Raw genomic sequence first — 26,598 nt, 5'->3', positions numbered from 1 at the left:
CATTTTGATGAAAAAGTCCACATAAATAATAAAACAAAAACTGATAAAGTAGACTGCATTTGCTAAATAGTATTATAAGGATCTCTATATGGTCACTTCTCAGGGAATTTAGTTTGTATTGTGAGCATACCACAATCATCTCTATTTTTATTTCATATAAGGGCAACACAATTTGTACCTGCTTTCATTTTTCAATGTCAATTGTTTTTTCTATTCACAACACACAGTCAGTGTTTGCTGAAGATAATTCTTCAGATAATCTCTATAGTAAACCAGTGACTGTACATTATAAAGACCTATCATCATACACATATCCACACTTACAAATATATATTCTTTCTTCCTATGTCTCTAAAAGATTTTTTTTTCTCAACACAGTTATTGTTTATTATTATTAATCCCTTATTGGTCTATTCCCACTGGGCTTTATACTTACAATTATCCTTTCTCCCACCAGTTTAAATTTCCCATTTCAAAGATTACTTAGCTTCTGTTAATTTAGTAACATTGAAACACATAATCCAAAGAATGAGTGGAATGAAATGAGGCTGGAATGATACATTAGAGCCAGGATATGAAGGTAGTAGGAGTTTTACTTTTCCTAAGAACAATGGAAAAAATGATATTTTGGTAACATATTTAACTTATCATTTAAGTGGGGTTATTTAATCTGCTATGTGGAGAACAATTATTAAGGGGACAAAACCAATAAAAGGGACAAAGGTTGATTTAACAATCTGAGTCAAAGTTGGTTTGATATGATCTAATGATATGGCAGTAGTCCCTGAGTGTAGGCATAGATTTATGAAATTTATGTGGGAGAAAGGCAGATAGAGAAATAATTTATGACAGCTACGTTTCTATCTTGATAGCTACTTGGATGATGATAGTGTACACAGAGTTAGGGAATGAAGGAAAAAAACTGGTTTGGAGAACAATAGCTTGGAGGGTTGCACCTTAGTTTGGATTTCTTGATGAACAGACGCTGAGGAGATGACTCTAATTCAAGGAGATAATTTGGAAGAGTACTTTAAAAAAGACTGATGGGGAGGAGAAAGTGAAACAGGGAACCGGATACAACAATGCAGGATATGTTACCTGGTAAATTGCCACTTAAGTTAAATTGCTAGATACAGTTTCCAATGAAAAACTGAAGTTTGATCAGGCTGGCATATTTTGGTGTCCGTCATGTGTAAAACATGCTCCCTAGTGTTATCTCCACTGTGAGAAAAACATATTTACAGACTGCAGAGTTAGAGTATTGATAGAAGAGGACTTCTCCCAAAGGATAATTTCCTTCCACTTCTGGCCTATACGCAGGTGGTAAAGGGAGCTCCACCCACCAGAGAAAGCTCTGTTTTGGTGGTTGGACCTGAATGTGTACTGCAGGGAACAGGGTATGAAGTTATGTGTGAAGCAAGAGGGCATTTGTCACACAATGGATTGAAGAAGAAAGAAGTAGTAAGTTGAAACTCATGAGAATGCATTTTTTCCAGAAACCAATAAAAGAGGGAAATTTCAAGAAAGATAAAGCTGAAATATTGAATCTTTAGAATTCAAGGGGAATACGGACTAAAAAGAATACAGTAGATTTACAAATGTTATTTCTGACGTTGTATGAAAACGTGCAGAGTAATAGTAGAGGTAGAATTCATAAGTTACATAGTGTTTTTTTCTAATTTTGCCCTTTCAGTTATGGTATACTTATTGTAATTTTTATCAGGGTCACATCTACTTTTGGACACATGAGAGGACTGTATTTCCTTATAACCTTACATTTATGTGACTTGCTTTAGTCAGCTAAATGTCAATAAAGATGATACATGTAGAAGACTGGAATGACCAGGGATCTTCTGCCTGGCACTATTGCCAATTTCTTTGTAGATAAGTTTGTGTTCTGTAATACACACTCTATTGGCTACTGCTATAACACAAACCCTAACATTGCAGATTTCATATTCCTCTTTGGCTCAGTGGTAAATACACATCTGAATTCTATGCTGGCTTTCTACTTCACAGCTCATTTTAAGCTATAGACCTTCCTCTTTAAATCAAGGTGTGTAACTGGGCTCATTCAATGTGTCCCCACCAACATTCCACGTTCTGAAGATTGTGAATGGTACCTCTTTGTTGCTATTCTTTTCTTCTTGGTGCATTTTCACTTTTTCATAAATTCTAAAATTGTCTAACATTTGTGTTACATTACTCCTTATTTTCTAGTGTGATTACTTATTATTATTATTATTATTGTTATTGTAATGTAGATTTTAATGCACGGTAAATCTTCACTGTTTTTTCCATTCCCTTAATCTGAATCTGGTATTTACTTTGTTTCACTGAAACTGCTTTGTTTATTTATATATTTATTTAGTATAGCCAATAACTTTATTATGTTCAATCTAATGGCCTTTTAAATATCTTTTTTATTCTCTTTGACTTTTCAAATTTAAATTATAATTTCTTCAAATTCTTTACTCATTTTGTTTAAGTAATGATACTTCCATTTTTTAAAAACCATTTTTTTTGCTTCAATACCTTGCTTCTTTGTACTTATTAACCTTGTGTATGTGGATAACCTTTAAATTTAAGGCTTTATTCTCAAATTTACCTTTGTCTTCTTCAACATACAGTGTTGGGAGAAATCTAATTGATACTCATGTATTACATTGTAATTTCTAGACTTTCTTTCAGGTAACCATCTTTGCCAATGGTCTTTCCTCTGATACATATTTTTATTTTACTGGTCTACAAGCAGAATATTTCTATTTTGTGTTTTAATGACCAAAATTCAGCAAATATAAAGCATAATTAATTTATAGTCCCTGTCTTTTCTCCTCATGGTGGTGAATGGCTTTACAATACCCTCACTCCTTCATTCAATTAACTAAAATTATTAGTTCACTTTAACTGTATATAAGCATATTTAATGGTTGGGGCAAAATTTAAAGATAAATAAACATGTTTCTGATGTCAAAGAGTTCATGATACATTAGGGGATATAAGTCAGTATAAAAATACCATGATGGTAGCAGAATGTAATAGCACAATGAAGAGAATTTTGTATGAAATATAACAAGCATTCAGATCTCTGAAGACTTCTCCTTGGATTTCTTGCAAGTAAATTACTAAATACAACTGACTCCTCTTTTGAGAATTCTCTTAGATTCTTGTTTCCTTTTCATTCTCACAACCACCACTCTACTCTAGGATATTCAGTTTGTCACACAGAGTTAGGTTATTTTCTTCAATGAAGAATGATAATATAATTGGTTTTGTAATCTGATTATAAAATATTATATTGATTAGGGCCTATCTATATGCACAGCAACTATCATGTGCTCCAAAAGGGGAGAGAACACATTTCATTAATGAAAATGAGAATAAAAGATAATATCTTGTTTTACCATTCTCTGAAGACACAGAAAAAAAAAATCATTTAACATTTAAATATTTTTTTTCCCTCACAATGAAGGGAAAATAAACAAAGTTTTTACATATTTCTCATCTGGGGACACATCAGGGAAGCCAATCAGCATTAGTTTTCAGTTTCAAAGATGATTCTACCTGCTGATAACTTTCAATACATCATTATGATGTATCTTTAAGAGCTACAGAAAAATAATACAGGCATTTTTCTCACTTGTAAATAAATTTAAAAATAATCATTCTGGAATTCAAGATCTATCCTAGAGCATCACCTCTTCTCTGAGTTCCTTGTTCACTTGAATATATTATCTACTTCACTCATGCCAGATTAATTTTACCTCAACCATCTTTCTTGTTGTGTTCTCCTTAGTTCTGTATGTACTTGATATTAAAATTAGAAAAAAAAAAAGTAATAGTTTACATTGACTATGATGTCTACCTAAAGTATGCCAACATATAAGTGCCTGTTATAATTAATATAACTTGCTTAGAGATATAGACTATTAGAATCTAGAATTCTATCTAGAATCTTAGAATTCTCCTCTAGAAATGTCATGATTTCTTAAATTTTTTACTTATGCAGCTATATTGTAAACTCCAAACCAACTGTCATATCTAATGATTTTGTGTCCTTCAAAGAATTTCACAAAGGAGTGCGCTTTCAAAAGGTGTTCAATCAATCTTTGTTAATGTAAGTTCATAAAAAGAGTTATCAGATTAAGGCAGTCATTCACAAGTAATATTTTCTCTCATATATTTTATTTTCAATAAAAATAAAGAGATGTAAAATGCACAAAAATGCTGTATTTTAAAATATTCAGAGAACTGATGAAAAGTAAATTTGGAGGTTAATGTTTCCAGTTAATTGCACTCATTCTCTATTTAACTTTATATAGATAATAATTCATATTCAAGTATATTCTCTTAGTGTTGAAAATCTTTGTTATTTCATTTTATTTTATTTTTTTAACATCTTTATTAGAGTATAATTGCTTTACAATGGTGTGTCAGTTTCTGCTTTATAACAAAGTGAATCAGTTATACATACACATATGTCTCCATATCTCTTCCCTCTTGCATCTCCCTCCCTCACACCCTCCTTATCCCACCCCTCTAGGTGGTCACAAAGCACTAAGCTGATCTCCCAGTGCTATGCGGCTGCTTCCCACTACCTATCTATTTTACGTTTGGTAGTGTATATATGTCCATGCCACTCTCTCACTTTGTCCCATCTTACCATTCCCCCTCCCGGTATCCTCAAGTCCACTCTCTAGCAGGTCTGCATCTTTATTCCCATCTTGCCCCTAGGTTCTTCTGACCATTTTCTTTTTAGAGTCCATATATATGTGTTAGCATACAGTATTTGTTTTTCTCTTTCTGACTTACTTCACTCTGTATGACAGAATCTAGGTCCATCCACCTCACTACAAATAACTCAATTTTGTTTCTTTTTATGGCTGAGTAATATTCCATTGTATATATGTGCCACGTCTTCTTTATCCATTCATCTGTTGATGGATACTTAGGTTGCTTCCATGTCCTGGCTATTGTAAACATAGCTGCAGTGAACATTGTGGTACATGACTCTTTTTAAATTATGGTTTTATCAAGGTATATGTCCAGTAGTGGGATTACTGTGTCATATGGTAGTCTTATTTTTAGTTTTTTAAGGAACCTCCATACTGTTCTCCATAGTGGCTGTATCAATTTACATTCCCAACAGTGCAAGAGGGTTCCATTTTCTCCACACCCTCTCCAACATTTATTGTTTGTAGATTTTTTGATGATGGCCATTCTGACCGGTGTGAGACGATATCTCATTGTAGTTTTGATTTGCATTTCTCTAATGATTAATGATGTTGAGCATTCTTTCATGTGTTTGTTGGCAATTTGTATATATTCTTTGGAGAAATGTCTATTTGGGTCTTCTGCCCATTTTTGGATTGGTTTGTTTGTTTTTTTGATATTGAGCTGCATGAATTAATTGTATGTTTTGGAGAGTAATCCTTTGTCAGTTGCTTCATTTGCAAAAATTTTCTCCCATTATGAGGGTTGTCTTTTCATCTTGCTTATGGTTTCCTTTGCTGTACAAAGGTTTTAAGTTTCATTAGGTCCCATTTGTTTATTTTTGTTTTATTTCCATTTTTCTAGGAGGTGGGTCAAAAAGGATCGTATTGTGATTTATGTCATAGAGTGTTCTGCCTATGTTTTCCTCTAAGAGTATGATGGTGTCTGGCCTTACATTTAGGTCCTTAATCCATTTTGAGTTTATTTTTGTGTATGCTGTTAGGGAGTGTTCTAACATCATTTGTTTACATGTATCTGTCCAGGTTTCCCAGCACCACTTATTGAAGAGGCTGTCTTTTCTCCATTGTATATTCTTCCCTCCTTTACCAAACATAAGGTGACCATATGTGCGTGAGTTTACCTCTGCATTTTCTATCCTGTTCCATTGACCTATATTTCTGTTTTCGTGCCAGTACCATACTGTCTTGATTACTGTAGTTTTGTAGTATAGTCTGAAGTCAGGGAGCCCGATTCCTCCACCTCCGTTTTTCTTTCTTAAGATTGCTTTGGCTATTCAGGGTCTTTTGTGTTTCCATACATATTGTGAAATTTTTTGTTATAGTTCTGCAAAAAATGCCATTCGTAGTTTGATAGGGATTGCATTGAATCTGTAGATTGCTTTGGTAGTAGAGTCATTTTCACAATGTTGATTCTTCCAATCCAAGAACATGGTATATCTCTCCATCTACATGTATCATTTTTAATTTTTTTCATCAGTGTCTTATAATTATCTGCATACAGGTCTTTTGTCTCCTTAGGTAGGTTTATTCCTAGATATTTTATTCTTTTTGTTGCAATGGTAAATGGGGGTGTTTTCTTAATTTCACTTTCAGATTTTTCATCATTAGTGTATAGGAATGTAAGAGATTTCTGTGCATAATTTTGTATCCTGCTACTATATCAAATTCATTGATTAGCTCTAGTAGTTTTCTGGTAGCATCTTTAGGATTCTCTAAGTACAGTATCATGTCATCTGCAAACAGTGACAGCTTTACATCTTCTTCTCTAATTTGGATTCATTTTATTTCTTTTTCTTCTCTGATTGCTGTGGCTACAACTTCCAAAACTATGTTGAATAATAGTGGTGAGAGTGGGCAACCTTGTCTTATTCCTGACCTTGGCGGAAATGGTTTCATTTTTTCACAATTGAGGATGATGTTCGCTGTGGGTTTGTCATATATGGCCTTTATTATGTTGAGGAAAATTCCCTCAAGCCTACTTTCTGGAGAGTTTTTATTATAAATGGGTGTTGAATTTTGTCAAAAGCTTTTTCTGCATCTATTGAGATGATCATATGGTTTTTCTCCTTCAATTTGTTAATACGGTGTATCACGTTGATTTATTTGCGTATATTGAAGAATCCTTGCATTTCTGCAATAAACCCCACTTGATCATAATGTATGATCCTTTTAATGTGCTGTTGGATTCTGTTTGCTAGTATTTTGTTAAGGATTTTTGCATCTAAGTTCATCAGTGATATTGGCCTGTAGTTTTCCTTCTTTGTGACATCTTTGTCTGGTTTTGGTATAAGAGTGATGGTGGCCTCGTAGAATGAGTTTGGGAGTGTTCCTCCCTGTGCTATATTTTGGAAGAGTTTGAGAAGGATAGGTGCTAGCTCTTCTATAAATGTTTGATACAATTCTCCTGTGAAGCCGTCTGGTCCCGGGCTTTTGTTTGTTGGAAGATTTTTAATCATAGTTTCAATTTCAGTTCTTGTGATTGGTTTGCTCATATTTTCTATTTCTTCCTGGTTCAGTCTCGGAAGGTTTTGCATTTCTAAGAATTTGTCCATTTCTTCCAGGTTGTCCATTATATTGGCATATAGTTGCTTGTAGTAATCTCTCATGATCCTTTGGATTTCTGCAGTGTCAGTTTTTAGTTCTTTTTCATTTCTAATTCTATTGATTTGAATCTTCTCCCTTTTTTTCTTGATAAGTCTGGTTAATGGTTTATCAATTTTGTTTATCTTCTCAAAGAACCAGCTTTTAGTTTTATTGATCTTTGCTATTGTTTCTTTTTCATTTATTTCTGATCTGATCTTTATGATTTCTTTCCTTCTGCTAACTTTGGAGTTTTTTGTTCTTCTTTCTCTAATTGCTTTAGATATAAGGTTAGGGTGTTTATTTGAGATGTTCCTTGTTTCTTAAGGTAGGCTTGTATAACTATAAACTTCCCTCTTAGAACTGCTTTTGCTGCATCCCATAGGTTTTGAATAGTTGTGTTTTCATTATCATTTGTTTCTAGGTATTTTCTGATTTCCTCTTTGATTTCGTCAGTGATCTCTTTGTTATTAAATAATGTGTTGTTTAGTCTCCATGTGTTTGTATTTCTTACAGATTTTTTCCTATAATTGATATCTAGTCTCATACTGTTGTGGTCGGAAAAGATACTTGATACGATTTCAATTTTCTTAAATTTACCAAGGCTTTATTTGTGACCCAAGATGTGATCTATCTTGGAGAATGTTCCATGCACACTTGAGAAGAATGTGTGTTCTGTTGTTTTTGGATGGAATGTCACATAAATATCAATTAAGTCCATCTTGTTTAATGTATCATTTAAAGTTTGTGTTTCCTTATTTATTTTCATTTTGGATGATCTGTCCATTGGTGAACGTGGGGTGTTAAAGTCCCCTACTATGATGGTGTTACTGCCGATTTCACATTTTATGGCTGTTAGTATATGCCTTATGTATTGAGGTGCTCCTATGTCAGGTGCATAAATATTTACAATTGTTATATCTTCTTCTTGGGTTGATCCCTTGAGCATTATGTAGTGTCCTTCTTTATCTCTTGTAATAGTCTTTGTGTTAAAGTCTATTTTTTCTGTTATGAGAATTGCTACTCCAGCTTTCTTTTGACTTCCATTCGCATGGAATATCTTTTTCCATACCCTCACGTTCAGTCTGTATGTGTCCCTAGGTCTGAAGTGGGTCTCTTGTAGACAGCATATATGCGGGTCTTGTTTTTGTATCCATTCAGCCAGTCTATGTCTTTTGGATGGAACATTTAATCCATTTACATTCACAGTAGTTATCGATATGTATATTCCTATTACCATTTTCTTAATTGTTTTCAGTTTATTTTTGTAGGTCTTTTCCTTCTCTTGTGTTTTCTGCCTAGAGAAGTTCCTTTAACATTTGTTGTAAAGCTGGTTTGGTGGTGCTGAATTCCCTTAGCTTTTGTGTGTCTGTAAAGCTTTTAATTTCCCCATAAAATCTGAATGAGATCCTTGCTGGGCAGAGTAATCTTGGTTGTAGGTTTTTCTCTTTCATCACTTTAAATATGTCCTGCTACTCCCTTCTGGCTTGCAGAGTTTTTGCTGAAAGGTCAGCTGTTAACTTTATGGGGATTCCCTTATGTGTTACTTGTTGTTTTTCCCTTGCTGCTTTTAATATTTGTTCTTTGTATTTAATTTTTGATAGTTTGACTAATACGTGTCTTGACGTGGTTCTCCTTGGATTTTTCCTGTATGGGACTCTCTGTGCTTCCTGGACTTGATTAACTATTTCCTTTCCCATATTAGGGAAGTTTTCAACTATAATCTCTTCAAATATTTTCTCAGTCCCTTTCTTTTTCTCCTCTTCTTCTGGGACCCCTATAATTCGAATGTTGGTGCGTTTAATGTTGTCCCAGAAGTCTCTGAGACAGTCCTCTATTCTTTTCATTCTTTTTTTCTTTTTTCTGCTCTTCAGTATTTTTTTCCATTATTTTATCTTCCAGGTCACTTACCCGTTCTTCTGCCTCAGTGATTCTGCTATTGATCCCTTCTAGAGAATTTTTAATTTCATTTATTGTGTTTTTCGTCACTGTTTGTTTGCTCTTTATTTCTTCTAGGTCCTTGTTAAACTTTTCTTGTATTTTCTCCATTCTATTTCCAAGATTTTGGATCATCTTTACTATCATTGTTCTGAATTCTTTTTCAGGCAGAACCCCTATTTCCTCTTCATTTGTTAAGTCTGGTCGGTTTTTGCTTTGTTCCTTCATCTGCTGTGTGTTTCTCTGTCTTCCCATGAAATATTCTTTACTTTAAATTAGACATAATTGGAAGATTAACTCACTCTTAGTACTATTTAAAAACAAATCATAATATAAAAACATCATCTCTTGTCTATTTCTCTACAATCCCATGATGATTTCATCTTGGGGGAAATTATAGAAAGAATATAGCAATAAAACAACTTAAATTTTGGTTTTGCAAAATGTAAGATGCACGGATATTTAAAAGCTTTTCTTAATATATTTATATTATTTCTTTTGCAACTTGCAGTGTTTTTCATACGTTATTGATCGACTTTTTCCAAATTAAATTATCAAGAAATGAGGTATTTCCCTAAAAATAAACCTACCTAAAGAGACAAAAGACATGTATGCAGAAAATTATAAGACACTGATGAAAAAAATTAAAGATGATACAAATTGATGGAGAGATATACCATGTTCTTGGATTGGAAGAATCAACATTCTGAAAATGACTATACTACACAGAGCAATCTACAGATTCAGTGCAATCCCTATCAAACTACCAATGACATTTTTCACAAAACTAGAACAAAAAAATTCACCAATTTGTATGGAAACACAAAATACCCCTAATAGCCAAAGCAATCTTAAGAAAGAAAAACAGAGCTGGACGAATCAGGCTCCCAGACTTCAGACTATACTACAAAGCTACAGTAATCAAGACTGTATGGTACTGGCACAAAAACAGAAACATAAATCAATGGAATAGGATAGAAAGCCCAGAGATAAACCCACGCACATATGGTCACCTTATCTTTGATAAAGGAGACAAGAATATACAATGGAGAAAATACATCCTCTTCCACAAGTGGTGCTGGGAAAACTGGACAGCTACATGTAAAGGAATGAAATTAGAATACTCCTTAACACCATACACAAAAATAAACCCAAAATGGATTAAAGACCTAAATGTAAGGCCAGACACTATCAAACTCTTAGAGGAAAACATAGGCAGAACACTCTATGACATAAGTCACAACAAGATCCTTTTTGACCCACCTGCTAGAGAAATGGAAATAAAAACACAAATAAACAAATGGGACCTAATGAAACTTCAAAGCTTTTACACAGCAAAGGAAATCATAAACAAGAGGAAAAGACAACCCTCAGAATGGGAGAAGATATTTGCAAATGAAGCAACTGACAAAGGATTAATCTCCAAAATTTACAAGCAGCTTATGTAGCTCAATATCAAAAAAACAAACAACCCAATCCAGAAATGGACAGAAGGTCTAAATAAATATTTCTCCAAAGAAGTATACAGATTGCCAACAAACTCATGAAAGAATGCACAACATCATTAATCATTAGAGAAATGCAAATCAAAACTACAATGACATATCATCGCACACTGGTCAGAATGGCCATCATCAAAAAATCTACAAACAATAAATGCTGGAGAGGGTGTGGAAAAAAGGGAACCCTCATACACTGTTGGTGGGAATGTAAATTGATACAGCCACTATGGAGAATAGTATGGAGGTTCCTTAAAAAACCAGAAATAGAACTACAATACGACCCAGCCATCCCACCACTGGGCATATACCCTGAGAAAACGATAACTCAAAAAGAGTCATGTACCACAATGTTCATTGCAGCTCTATTTACAATATCCAGGACATGGAAATAACCTAAGTGTCCATCGACAGATGAATGGATAAAGAAGATATGGTCCATATATACAACGGAATATTACCCAGCCATAAAAAGGAAACAAAATTGAGTTATTTGTAGTGAGGTGGATGGACCTAGAGTCTGTCATACAGAGTGAAGTAAGTCAGAAAGAGAAAAACAAATACCGTATGCTAACACATATATATGGAATCTAAAAAAAAAAAAAAAAAAAAGATAAAAATAGTCATGAAGAACCTAGGGGCAAGATGAGAATAAAGATGCAGACCTACTAGAGAATGGACTTGAGGACACGGGGAAGGGGAAGGGTAAGTTGGGACAAAGTGAGAGAGTGGTAGTGTATATATGGACATATATACGCTACCAAATATGAAATAGATAGCTAGTGGGAAGCAGTCTCATAGCACAGGGAGATCAGCTCGGTGCTTTGTGACCAGCTAGAAGGGTGGGATAGGGAGGGTTTTTGTTTTTTTTTTAAAAGAAAAGAGAGTGAGTGGGGAAATCAGGTAAAGATAACAGATGAAATTATTGTATGAAAAGTATGTAATGTAAATAAAATAAGCTATTTTTTTAAAAAAAGAAATGAGGTATTTCATAAACCTCTGGGTTTAACAATTATCCTATGGCGACATTTTCTAATGAGGTTAACTCAATGTAATTATAGGAAATACTTTTTAGGAAATATTTGTTCAATGCTTACTATGTGCAAGGTGCCTTTTTTAATGCCTATAATATTGCATGGTACACAGCAGGTACTTAATAAGAATGTGTGGAATATATAATGAATGAATATGCTAAAATTGATGATACAGAGAAAACGTAAGTCAAATAGCTAAGGAAAGTATCTCTGCAGCAATTCATTGATTGATAAAAGTCATTCGGGAAGTGTTTATTGAGCTCTACCATTTGTCTTATAAGTGAAGGGAGTGTGTGGTGAACAAGATGGATTCCTTGCTCTCATAAAGTTTATGCGTTTAGTAGGAGGAAACAGACAAAGAACTAATATAATTTTTTAAATGATAAGTGCCATTACTATAAACAACTTTAAGTTAATATTAGGAGATTGGGTAAGATAGTGACTGGTGTTATCACCTGTATGTTTGTATCTCCCCAAAATTCATATCTTGAAATCCTAATGCCCTGAAAAGTTGGTATTAAGAGTTGGGGCTTTAGGGAGGGGATTAAGTCCTGAGGGTAGAGCTGTTATGAATGAGATAACTGCTTTTTAAAAGAGACTCCAGAGAGATCCTGAGCCACTTCTGCCCTGTGAGGACAAAATAAGAACTCTGTGACCTGGTAGAGGGCCTTCACCCCATTATATTGGCACCCTGACTTCCAGCCTCCAAAACTGTGAGCATTAAACTTCTGTCTTTTTATAAACTACCCATTCTGTGGTATTTTATTAGAATAGCCTGAATGGACTAAGACAATTGGGTAGGGATATTAAATAGGCAGTGTCGGAGAAGGCCTAACTGAAAAGGTGACATTTGGTGAATAGAAAATTCAAGAAAAAGAGAAAAAGGAGTAAAATAGAAGTTGCCTTTTGGTAGCTGAGCGGGTAGTTTTGGATAAAGTATCTCAGATGATCCTAGATATTCAAAGAAATAATAAACCTATAGGAGATTAAAGGGAAAGTTTGGGAGTGATAGATATCCATAAAAGTATATTAGGAGGAAATACGAGAAATATTCGCATTTTTTTGAAATGCAACTTTTTTCCTCTTACCTTATGTGGTCTGGAGAAATAAGATTTAAATGTGAACATTCAGATTTTTATAAGTCAATTTATATTATATTTAACAAATAGCTTAGTAGTTGTTAAATTAGTATTAAATATGAATTATTGTTATTAAATATTGTCCTTACCTGCAATCTGTAATGCTGACCACTTCCTGCTAAAATAAGGAGGAGGGAAAATGATATTATATTATTCTTATTTTATTTCCCAAGGGACTCTTTAGGACAAAGAGAAGAAATGAGAAGGAAAAGGCAAAGCGAAGGGTACAGATAAAATGCTGAATCATTTGATAGTAACAGAAACTGGAGAGGAAGTCTGGGTATCAACTAGGAGCTAAAATGGAGTAAGGAGTGTAGAGAAGGGGCTGTCAGGAGTTGTGGAGAGAAGTGCATTGTGAACCCTGCAATGAGGAGAACATTAGAAGAGTCACTGGAGCCAGAGGCCACTGATCAATCTGTCACCCTCAGTACTGGTGATCATTTTTGATTTGAGAGGTAAATTCGCACAGGCAGCTTTGTAGGATCTTTTTGAAACACAAGCATCGTCTCCTTAGTAAGATGTCTGAAATTCTTGCTCAGAGACAGTTCAGGGGCCAGTATCTGATACTAATTACCAGCACACGTAAAAAACAAATTTTACTGATTATATGGAATGTTAAAAATATCACTCCTCCCTCAGTGAACTATGGTGACAAATTCCTGCCCAAGGGGAATCAGAGTTCTTACAGCCCAGGCACAGCTGTTTGCTGAGCTGTTTGGAGGTAGCTTGTACAACAAAACGTCTATCTGCCGTTTAACTGATTTAAGGCTGTGTGAGCATTCTATTTACCTAATATATGAGAAAAATGTGTAAAGGAAAACCTGTGTAAATTGAATTGGCGTTCAAACCAAGATGTAGTTGTCAGTTATAATAAGACTGTGAGTGCTATGTGACCTTAGCTTGCAGCAATGAGCAGATTTAACAATGATTCTGGAAGAAGGAGGCAAAAAACAAATTATTATCTTTCACAAGTAACAGCTCATAATATTAACGCAGATCAAGAATAGCATAGGGAAAAGGTGCATTTTAACAAATATTGCACTACAATGATCTTTGTAGGCAGAGATGTTGATTGACAACTAAATAGCAAGCATGTCATATAGTTCATTGCCTTATTTCAGCATATATGGGAACAGAAAATGTGGCATTAAATTTGTTCAAAAAAAGGAAAATAAAGGAGAAAATGAACCATTTAGAAAGCAATTGCTGGCAATCTGAAGTTTATCTTTTTTTTTTCTCATATTTTTTGTCTAAATCCCCCAAAAGAGATATTGCTAATCTTTCCAGCTCCTGGATAAATTGTCATTAGTTCCAATCCAAACATCAAATGAAGGACACCAAATTCTACTAGTCAGCAAGGCTACTGAGAAATTTAATGTAATGTTGGCAGAGCTGAGAGTAAGTTGTCAAATTGAGCAAGAGAGACAGAACTTCATTAGCTCCTATGGAAATGTGATTTCAGTACAAAAAAGTCCCTGATTTAAATCATGGTGACCAGACACATCCAAAAGATCTCCTTCATGGAAAAGAAGAAGGTTGATTAAACAATCTTAAATAACAGTTTATGTTTTACTTGAAAGTTGGGCATTTGGCCAGTAGATTTTAAAAAAAGAATTACATTCCTTATTGAGTTTTAAAAATAAAATTATTAAAGACTAAAATGTATATATTCAACAATAAAATTCAACATGAATAAGCTTCTTCTGTTTAAAAACTATGATCTTAAAAAGTGGATTGACTTGGTGGATGACATGAAAATTTAGGGATTGTATTGTTCAGAATGATTCAATATTTCACAGGTGATAAAATAAAAAATATGAGGTAGCATCAAATTTTATAAGCAATTTTGCTATTTTGAAAGTTATCTTTTACAAAATATTTCTCCATTAATTTTGGTATGCTTAGATGAAATTAGTTATATGATGTGGCCACATGTGTAGAAAGTTCAAGGAAGGATTTGGACATGTTACAATACTTTAAAAATTATCACCTTTCATTAAATTTATCACATTGCCGTACACTACCTGAATTGTTTGCAAGTAGATAAATCTATTTCACATCACTCTTTCAAAGAACTTATTTTTCCTTTGGGGAATTAAGGAGTCTACATAAGAGGTAAAATTGAAAGAATTAATAAGCAACACCAGAAAGATAAAATCATACTTATGTCCTACTTAGTATCTGATTAAGTGAACAATTCTTATTCCCTAAAAATACAATGCTATATTTTAGAGTTTAGATATTATAACTTATTTCAAATTGTAGAAATTCCAATGTTTGTTATGAAACAAAAATATTAAAAGTTAATTGTATGAATGAAAGCAAATGTTTTAAAAACCAAATATACGCTTTTGGAGGAATTTTCAGCCTAGTCTACACAGAATGATATTGTTTTTAATATCAGTTCAATAAAATCTATACTTCAAAAAGTGATTGTTTCAAGAGTGTTAAATTTATATTTAAAATTGGAGTGCTTATCTGGGAAAGTTTTCATAGAATATGTATTTTAATGTCTTAAAAAGCTTTGATTGATGAATACTGGGAGGAAGGGAGTGAGTTTCCCTGATAGGTGTTACATATCTGTCTCAGACATTAGGCTTTCTCTTTATTATTTCAGACTATGTTTCTGGAAAATTCTTTGACATTGTATTGGTAATTTCAGCTTTCTTCAGAGATTTGATGATATGCCTACTAGTTGTCTTTCCATTCACAGTTCTGCCATAATTTTTCTTGTCACCATTAATTGAATGTGGTCTAGTAACAATTTATAGGCATTATTACATAGGCAATAACGTCACCATTGACTGCAACAGTCAAAAAATTGTAAATATAAGATAAGGTCACTACTTTGGGCTTCATTATTACAGAAGACTTCAAACCACTGGGAATTACACTTCAGTACATTAGCAAGAGACTTCTTCTACTATGGAGTAATTTGAATTCAAAAAAACTATTTCCTAAAAAATAACGACATTTCTAGGAACATTTTTTTTCAAATCGAATTTGTTTACTTCTCTTTTTTATTTCTATTTTACATTGTCTTATGTGAAAACACGTCATTTATTTCTCTCAAATAAATTTTATCTTTAAAAGCTGGCACCATCCCATCCCTGACCCCAGGCTTGATTATTAGGATCTTCTGCTAGCAAGAACAAGACAGTTAAAACCAAACAGAATGTACTGATTTTCCCTGACTATACTTTCTTGATACAGGTTTTTTCCACTATCGCAAAGTAGAGTGTTTCTATGAAACCTTTTGTAAGCCAAATGGCATAAAGAAGCAATTGCCATAGGACACATGTTGCTAACAGATGCACAAAGTAAATCCAGATCAAGCACAGAAGCTCACAGAAGCACAGAAGTTCAAAGAGATCTTGATGCTGAGATACTGAGTGTAGTTTGCAGGGAAGGAGCTTGGTGGCACCCCTCTCTCTGCTCATGGTGCACTGCCTCTATAACTGCTCCCTGAAAAACAAATGCTGAATGCCATCTTCACTGTTCAACTTTTTCCATAAAAGTGAAAATTCTCTTTTGCTTCATTTCACTTATCTAAAACAGGTACTAATATAGAACTTTGGTAAAACAGCAAAGTGGTATAAAGCGAACTTTCTAAAAGCCAGGTATACCTGTACTCTAGAGCTGCTTGGGTTTGCTGAGTGGTCATATCAAGAAACTTTATAATTTAATGGTAGATAGGTAATTATACTTCCAAACTGAATGAGAGTGCAGTTTTTATTCCCTATTCATAATAGAATTGACTTACATTATTCTAAATTTTCAATTTAGAAAATACTTTTCTCACTTGATTCATACCAGTGTTACCAATCTTCTACCTCACTCTAACTTCAGGTAATATGCCAAGGGAAAAATTAAATATACAGTGATGAATCCGTATTAGGGATAATGTTGTTATGAGAAAAACTTGAGACAAAATTATCACTTTCTTTCTGGGTTCCTTTCTTTCATTGTCTTTTAATGCATCTGGTCTTGCATTTTGATTTCTGCCTTATGGTAATTCTCTGTATTGGACAGTTACTTGGAACAAGAGTGAGCATTAAAAAACAAGATTCATGGTATTGTTTGTGAAGATGTACCTTTTGATCTGAACTAAGTTGAGAAGAGTAGGGAATAAAGGAGTCTGAATTTATGTATTAGCTAACAGGAGAGATATTGGGTGTTCCCTGTAGAACTCAAGCCAGGATTCAGCGCACATTTGACTGAAGTACTCTTATGATAATCTCTCAGGAAGGAGAGCAAATTAGTTGGCAGCTGGATGGGCAGTTGAAGGCAAGGAAACTATAAGTGCTGGCAAAGCCCAGAGGATATGAATTCAGCATATGAGAAATCTAATATCTTCATATTTGACAGTAGAGACTCCAAATCTGGATATTATTATCACTTTCAATTTAGAGGGGGAAAGTAGTATAGATATAATAACAGGAATTAGGGAATTAATGAATCTGGGACTTAAATTCAAATTTCTTTCCTATACAATGAGTTCAAGAAGGAGGAATGAAACACAGTTTTACACATACACACACACACAAACACACACACACACAAAATGAGAAGAGAGGTATTTTATAATGTTGAAAAATATTGATATGTTTTAAAAATAAATAGATCAAATATTGGTATGTTTTACTGTCTTATGAATATTTCAATGTAAAAATAAATTAGCTAAGGGAAAAGAGTATAGTGACGGTTTTGATTTCAGTAGACATGGGTTTTGTTTTCAGTGCCTCCACAGGGATGGGCTAAAAATTATAACTAATATGTATAATTTGTAAATCAATACAACCTTATTATCTCATTACAGAATATTTATCAAGTCTTAGTCAGCTAATCACCATATAATGTGAATCCAAATGATAATTTTATAATAATCTTATAATAGAAGGTAATAATATTTATTATTGAAGGTAAAGTGGTTCCCCACTCTTCATTCTTTTACATCTTTCTCATATATATTAAAAATGACAAATATTTCAGCCATATGCTTTCCTATCTTCTTAACTGAATCCAAGCCATACTCGTATGTAGTTTGAAATTTTTTTATATTTTACTGTAGGTTCAGGGTAATTTCAAGTGAACCAACTACGAGAATATTCAATAGAATATTCCACGGGACTTCCTAGGTGGCACAGTGGTTAAGAATCTGCCTGCCAATGCAGGGGACAGGCCTTCAAGCCCTGGTCTGGGAAGATCCCACACGCTGCGGAGCAACTAAGCCTGTGTGCCACAACTACTGAAGCTCATGTGCCTAGAGCCCCTGCTCCACAACAAGAGAAGCCACCACAATGAAATGCCCGCGCACCGCAATGAAGAGTAGCCCTCGCTCGCCACAACTAGAGAAAGCCCACGCACAGCAGCGAAGACCCAATGCAGCCAAAAATAAATAAATAAAATTTAAAAGTATTCCCATTATCTATTGAGATTATTTTTATAGGGATTCTAAGCATTACACTCTGAAATAGAATTTCACATTTCTACATAACAACACTCCACTCACCCAGAACCCAAATAAATACAAATCACGTTTTTAATAAACAAAATTACTTGATGTCCAGGAGTAAACCTAATCTGTAAGAGTAGAAGCTAGTGAAAATGCCACTCTCAACTAACTCTAATAAAAGGCCTGTACAAATTTCATAAAATGCCTGGTTTATCTATATGGTTTTATACATATATAATCATTGGGATATGTAGCCCAGGTATCTTCTCTACAGAAAATGGAAGGTCCTTGGGAAATTATTATAAAGGAATTTGTCATTCAATTGTTGCTTTATTCTACTTCATTTTGTTCTTTAAGATATTATTGTCACTCCCTGTGATGAGAATTTCTAGAGATAATAAGTTTAAAAGTAGTGATGTCATATGCATACATTTTCAAAATTAGAATAGTAACCTAGTTTCTAAAATGGACTAAGATTTTGAGTATAGCCATCCAGATATTAGGATTTACAGTTTATCTTTAAGTGCTCTCTCCCAAATATTTGATATAGTTAAATGAATCCTGGATTTGGTTGCAAGTGGTTTCTGTTTAAGACTTTGTTTTCCCATATACTCTCTTTGTGAACTTAAAAATATGAGGGCATCTTGTAGAATAACCAGCTCCACACCCACATCCACTAAATGGTGTTAAAATATTGCTGCCCTTGATAGCTTATAGGCTTATTTTTTAAATCAAGTGAAAGGACATATATGAAAGCACTTGGTAAATGATAAAGTACTAAGCAGTGCAGTATATACTTTTTGTTATAACATTCTTTAATTTAAAATGCATACATTTTTCATTTTAAAAAAGATGATTTTAGCATGAATATATAAAAATTAGAGGTTTTAAAAATCAAATTCAAGCAATTAAAATTTCAAAAATGATCCCTAGGAAGCATAGATGATGTGCTTCTAGCATGATAATCTCCATGACAAGTAAAACAGCAAGTCATTGTGTAAAATTACAGACTATCTGCTTTTGCAGTAATCCTCATTAAGGCTTCAAAGAAAAATGATAATGTCAAGGTCGTGGGTGGCTCTAGGACATTGACTGCTATCCAAACCATTCTTGCAAATATTAGTAAACTAAGGACAGCAGACTGCTGCAAGCTATTTTTCAGCCAGAAGGTTTAGATTTGTCTCCTAGATGGGTCTGATGTGTTATAGATTTCCAATGGGTTGAGGTTTTCCCAGTTACAGGGTGACTTTCTATGAGTTGCTGCTTTCTGAGGGTCAAGAATGGCCCCTAGTGGGGGACTGAAATTCAATATTTTGCATATAAGTGCAATAAGAATTCCTCCATAAGAAATTCTTAGTTGAAGTCCCTCCATTGTAACTGCTTAATACATGGGACCATGTAATACATGGGACCATTGCTGCTTCAAGATTCTTGTAATAACAGTTGATGACATTTTGGTAGTGGTTGCCATGTGCCAAGCCCTGGTCTAAGCATGTTACTCATATTAACGTTTCTAATTCTCATAGCAATCATATGAAGTAACTATCATTATCATGTCAATAACAAGTGAGGAGACTGAGACACAGAAACATTAATTAATTCATCCAAGTTCTCACAGGTAGCAAGTGATTGAGCAGGGAATCAAACCCAAGCCCATTGTCTAATTCTGGAAACTGATCCCAAGACTTCTATCCCATACTGCTGTACCGAACCTATAAGTTTTAAATTGCAACAAAAAAGGGAATAGTACAACTTAAAAATTCCACTTTAATATGTGTCTTTTTTTCCACCTTTTTTTCCCTGAAATGACAGGAAGAAGAATCATATTAAATACTTTCCACCCATATATAGTTGTCCATTTTCAAATACATATAATCTAGAAAAACTGGACCATCTCTTATTCTTCCACATAGAGCCAAAGATGGGTATGTACAGGGTGAGACTCCAGAGAATCTCCTTTTTATAATCATGGGGAAAGGATCCGAGCTTATTTCCTTTTCCCATCCTCTATCCTTCATACTCTATAGAAAGAAAATGAGATGAAATATTTATAATTAAGTAAAACTGGTAAGATACACTTACCAGTTCAATTCAGCTTTAACAGTGAATTTTACTTGTTGCTCTAAAGATATCAACATTATCTATTTAAATAACACCAAAGTGCATCTGCTATTTATCTTTGTTTGAGCTTTTCCCTATCACTGAGATTTAGGGAATACCACTTAAGAGAAGAAAAGCAATTTTAAGGTTATCATATAAGTGACAAAGACTATGGTCTGACAGGATATGCTCAAGAGACCAAAGACAGCTGTAGAATTCCTTTTGGATCTCTCACCCATAATTTCACAAAGCTTGGTATAATTAACACACTTCATGTGATTTAAGTAACATTTGTTGCTTCTCTATCAGAATGCAAATTTGAGAGTGATATGGATCTGCACAGGAGACAGGAACAACTGTTCTCGAGGTAATAACTTGTGCACTACTTCTCAACATAGAAAGAGGTGACAGATACAGCATCACTCAGGTTTTATTAGGGAGTTAACATATGTTTTATTGCAGCTACAAGTGCTAAAACCAGATATGTCATAAAATCAACTAAAATTAAATGGTTTCTTGTCATTTTGGAATTCTTAGTTTCCATGTTCTTAAAAGCTATATTGAATAATAGGACCTGCTCTTGTCAGATGAGTGACCATGTATGGGTAAATGGAAATACAATCTACCAAACAATGAAAAAAAATTTCACTGGGTCAGCATCCACTGTTTAGACAGGAAGAAAATTTCTCAACAATAGGAAGTAATTACTGGTTGGAGTGTGTGTGTGTGTGTGTGTGTGTGTGTGTGTGTACACATTAAACAGTGATACTACAGTCAAGCTTTCTAATCCTGGGACTCATTCTCTTCTATAATAGGTGGAGCATTTGATAAAAGAATCATTTAGAGAAATGGCTTATTCCCCTGTCCTATATTTATGTAAAATGAAAGAAACAGGACCCAAACCATTTACTATATAGAGATGAGGTAGTCTGATTTGTTTTTTTCTAATTTTGAAATTTGCCTGTAAAAAATCAGTCTAATAGAATACAGACATAGAAAATGAGGCAAACAATCCATTATATGGTAGATCTTTTGAAGTGACACTTTAATATGGAAACAAATTTCAAGGTTATGTATGTAATACTTCACTTAACAAAAAATTGAATGCAAATGAATAAATGTATAAATGCACTTTCTTATATATGTGTAATGCATTTGTACATGTATACACTTATAATATGTATAATGAAGAAAGGAATACTGGACATACTATCTAATGTTTCAAGTTTATGTGTGTGTATATATATTATGTATACACATATACATAATATATATTTCTTAGCTGCATTATCTATAGTAGTTCCACTGATCACGTTGCTCTCTCATCTAAGACAAGAATAAAGAAATATATAAATTCGGAAACATGCTATTGTACAATTCAAGCTTTCCTTAATGTGTTCAGCTTTGGCAGGACCCTCATCCAAAAGAATGCTCCTATGCTTTTATACGCATAAAACTGTATTGAAAGCTCATTTATCCCATATGTCTCTTATTTTTATTTAACCACAGACAAATTATTTTAAGCTTTCAAGATCATTTTGGGGTACTACAGCAGTACTTCTTTATATCAATAGTGGATTTCAAAAATACTCTATGAGAAATGTAGTGGCTAAGCTAGCATGAACGGCTTACTGAATAAAATCAAAGTCTCATTATCATACCACATGAAAAGGAGCTATGAGCTCCTAAGTAGAAATGGTGCTTTTAAATTCTAAACTTACTCTATAGACCATATATCAAAGCTTATTGAAAAGGAGAAATCTACTAGAAAGAATAAGGAATGAAGTCTATGTAGAAGTTAAGTTTCTTGTAAGTTGTCAAAGGGAAGTATGCCACTACTGAAGTAAGTGGAGTAGAAAAAGGCAAAGGTAACGCATATAGTTCTACTCAGACTGCAGATGCATGGAGAGAAGTTTCAACCAGAACGTCAATCCATGCACTGCTTCCTTCTTCGAGAATATCTTGCTAAACAACATGATAGGAAAGTCCTGTGAACTTGGTGAACTAGTGACTTAGTTGATTTATATTTTGCTACAAGCTCCTTAACGGCTCCTAGACTGGAAACAAAATCTGAGATGAGTAGACGAGCCACAAACATACTTGGACTAGCCCTCCAAAGAATTTCAAGATTCAAGTTATTAAATTATAACACAGAAATATTTCATGTGCTTATACAATGTAATTATGTAACTAAACAGAATATTAGAATTTAGGGTACAAATATTTTTGTGTTTATTTGATAAATCGTATTCTTTAAGTAAAACTTTTAAGTAATAATTATTTATTTGCAATGTATATTTCTCTTATCGGGAGGTAAATGGTCACCTCATCTAATCTTGAATTAGAATTTTTTTCAAATGAACTCATTACATTGTCAAATGACAAAAATGTTACAATTTAGCAATGAGTTTGGTGTCCTTTAATTTAAGGGAAAATAATCCATGGATTGGGGGAGTATGGTGCCTCACAAACAGAGGAGCAGATTTCCCTAAGGATTTTGGGCAAGAGCAAGTTTTATAGAGCATTCGAAGCAGCAGTGCAGAAACAAGGCATGGTTGACTAGAAGTTTGAGGATTTCCTGGTAAAGTTAGCAAGTCCTGTTTTCTAGGGAAAACTGAGCTAGTTAGAGCTGAGTTGAAGGATTGTGATTGGTGTATGTTAGTTCTCCTAGACAGTGAGACATTTCTCCTGAATGCAGGTTGATTTAGGATTAGATTTGTGGTGTGGGTGGGACCACTGGGGCAGGCTTCATTTTGTGGGTCCCACTATAGGAATTTCTTTATCAACATATACAAAATATATATAGCAAAAGCTGAACTCAGGAATAGTTTTTCTAAGGTAATATGAAATGTATTCCTCCTACCATCTTTTCAGCCAGAATTTGCTTTATATATGTATTCTAGCTATTAATATTAGGTCATTCCATATTAAATCACACAATGCCAAGCACTTTAGTGATGATAATTCTGAGGAATCTATTTTAATTTTTACACATTTACTAAATCACAACAAAATTTTAATTGTTTATATTTTATAACCCTCTGAAAATCATTCCTGAAACACTTACTAGATGTGTTATGATTTGCACAGTTTTAAGATTCCCAGACACTTGCCTCCAGGTCACCAATATTTTTCAGAAGGCTGTGGTTGGTTCTGTGGTACAAAGCCGTCTTTCTTCTACAAACTTCATTTCAAAAATCAGAGAAAGAAAATTAAGTCTTTGTTTTTATTTGTAACAATCCACAGATTACCTTCAGATTTATCTAATAATACATAAGGTAGATCATTTTTTCAGACAATATGGCTTTAAGTTGAGTAGGATTTACTCCTAATTTATCCATTATTTAAATATCAAATGAAAGATTTACTATTTTATCTAACATAATATCTGTTCTGCAATATTTCACAAAGAAATTATGTTGTTTATCTCCAGATTAATATGGGTTAGATCTTGGCTCAAGTCTTGAAGTTTCCAATTTACATGAAATCATAACACAAATTTCAGTTACATATGCATATTTAAGAATTTAGCCCAGATGGTCTGAAAAGTTACTAATAGTGCATGCATTGGCCCTTCCAATTTCAATTTTGAGATGTCTTGTGGTCATACTACCTTTATGTCATCTGGCTGAGGAACTCTTTTAAAAAGAGTTACAGGCTGCAGATTAAATTTATGGAGATTATGTTGCTATTTTTTTGATAGATTAAATGTTTGATGTTTATGAGACCTTGTAAATAATTTTGGAAAGTAAATAAAACTCATTGTAACAGGGTCTCATGTTCATCCTAATGTATATTTTTCCCAGAGTTTAGGCATGTCTAGGCAAGTATGAGGATTAGTGGCATGTCTTCCTGCCCTACCCCCATCCTCGTTATTTTTACATATGGGAATAAAAGGGGTCTTGAGAGCTAAATCATTTAGAGAAGACTGCAGTAGCATAAGTGTAGTTAAAAAATGTGTCTAACTTGGAAAGAAGTGTTAATTCTCAGGGCATCACAGTGCCTAGCACTCAGTGACTGACAGTGTTTCAATCTCCTAAAGTCATGAATTAATCTTAAATTGAGAAACCTGGGGAATTCCCTGGCAGTCCGGTAGTTAGGACTCTGAGCTTTCAATGCCGAGGGCCCAGGTTCAATCCCTGGTTGGGGATCTAAGATCCCACAAGCTGTGCAGCTCAGCCAAAAAAAACCTGAGAAGCCTGTAATAAAAGAGCAAGAAAACAATTCTTTGTTTTTACATGCCATTGCACAATCTATGCAACTTTGAGAGAGCAAAATGGTGTTAGTATTTCTGACAATTTCTGCAGCATTGAAGGTTAGTGTTTTCAACATCAGTATCATCAGAAGACAGCACCCAGTATAACTATTAGCTTCTTTGGCATGTCCAACACTGTTGACAAAGATATTGGTAGTCTTCATCAGTACTGATAACTTCAGTGGGCACCAGCTATTGAGTTGCTGCTGTTGACATTGTCATCAATGGATGACAGGAAGAGTGAAGAATGAGAATACTGAGAGTTTTCAAAATTACATAGGATAGACTGTGAGAAAGACATACTTCTGATTTCTACTGTGACTTGGCCTTACCATTTTACAACTCTCACTCCTTCCCCTTCCAGCCTGGTAAATAAGTGATACATTATTAAACAGTGGTAGAAACAGCATACAGAATTGAAAATGTTATTCTTTGCTGCTTTATTTTGATTCAACCTATCTTTTATTGACTCAAATCTAGTTATATGAATATTATAACTCTAAAACATAAATAATATGTATATTATAATTTTTTGCTATTATCACAATAAAAATAATTATAAATATTGTGAATGTTTATACAGTACAATTATGCAAATTTTAAGGACATCTTTCCATAATGGGACATTTCTTCAAATATTCCTAAAATATATCTGATGCATCATAGCCAAAATGGGAAGTCTCAAGATAGGAATGAAGTTAAACAAAAAAATGCTGCCCCCCCCAAAAAAAAATGCTCCCTGTGTCTCTTGAGAAGTGTACAAACACTCAATAAACATTAATAAGTGAGTACAACCTACAGTCTTACCTAAAAAATAAAAATTTTTGATTTAAAAATATTTATTTATTTTTCTTGGCCTCGCCATGCCATACAACTTGTGGGATCTTAGTTCCTGAACAGAGATCAAACCTGGGCCCTCAGCAATAAAAGTGTGGAGTCCTAACCACTGGTCTGCCAGGGAGTTCCCCCCAAAATACTAATTTAATAGCAAATTCATTTAGTATTTGGTACATATGTACATAGTACACATTTAATAATCTTTGTTAAACATATCCTACTAATGCATATGATATAGATGTTCCTGTCAGAAAAGAGCATAACTCACAATTTTGGTTTTCATTTATTTGTATCAAAAATTATTTTGACTTCTCTGTAAATTTGAATGGCAAATCTTCTGAGATAACAACATGTAGGAACAGAAACATTGTTCCATGTGCGGAGATGTGACAATTTCTGTAGTTTCCTTTCTTTGTACTCATCCCTCCCCATACGCTTATTTTTTTTAACATCTTTATTGGAGTATAATTGGTTTACAATGGTGTGTTAGTTTCTGCTTTATAACAAAGTGAATCAGCTATACATATGCATATATCCCCATATCTCCTCCCTCTTGTGTCTCCCTCCCACCCTCGCTATCCCACCCCTCTAGGTGGTCACAAAGCACAGAGCTAATGTCCCTGTGCTATGCGGTTGCTTCTCACTAGCTATCTATTTTACTTTTGGTAGTGTATATATCTCCATGCCACTCTCTCACTTTGTCACAGCTTACCTTTCCCCCTCCCCATATCCTCAAGTCCATTCTCTAGTAGGTCTGTGTCTTTATCCCCATCTTGCCACTAGGCTCTTCATTAACTTTTTTTTTTTTTCCCTTAGATTCCATATATATGTGTTAGCATACGGTATTTGTTTTTCTCTTTCTGACTTACTTCACTCTGTATGACAGACTCTAGGTCCATCCACCTCACTACAAATAACTCAATTTCATTTCTTTTTATGGCTGAGTAATATTCCATTGTATATATGTGCCACATCTTCTTTATCCATTCATCTGTCGATGGACACTTAGGCTGCTTCCATGTCCTGGT

General features: G+C 33.9%; 1 long non-coding RNA gene across 1 annotated transcript in view; it reads right to left on the bottom strand.

Annotated features, from left to right (window-relative positions):
* LOC309647960 overlaps positions 1-26,134 on the bottom strand; it is a 675,074-nt gene extending 648,940 nt beyond the window's left edge. Inside the window, exon 1 of the long non-coding RNA XR_014256417.1 lies at positions 26,005-26,134. This is a non-coding gene — a long non-coding RNA (uncharacterized lncRNA). The remainder of the gene's footprint in view (positions 1-26,004) is intronic.
* Positions 26,135-26,598: the final 464 nt, after the last annotated feature.

This window comes from Balaenoptera physalus, assembly GCF_965194825.1.
Source record: "Balaenoptera physalus genome assembly, chromosome: 18".
NCBI classification, from domain to species: domain Eukaryota; kingdom Metazoa; phylum Chordata; class Mammalia; order Artiodactyla; family Balaenopteridae; genus Balaenoptera; species Balaenoptera physalus.
This window is presented reverse-complemented; position numbering and strand designations above follow the sequence as displayed.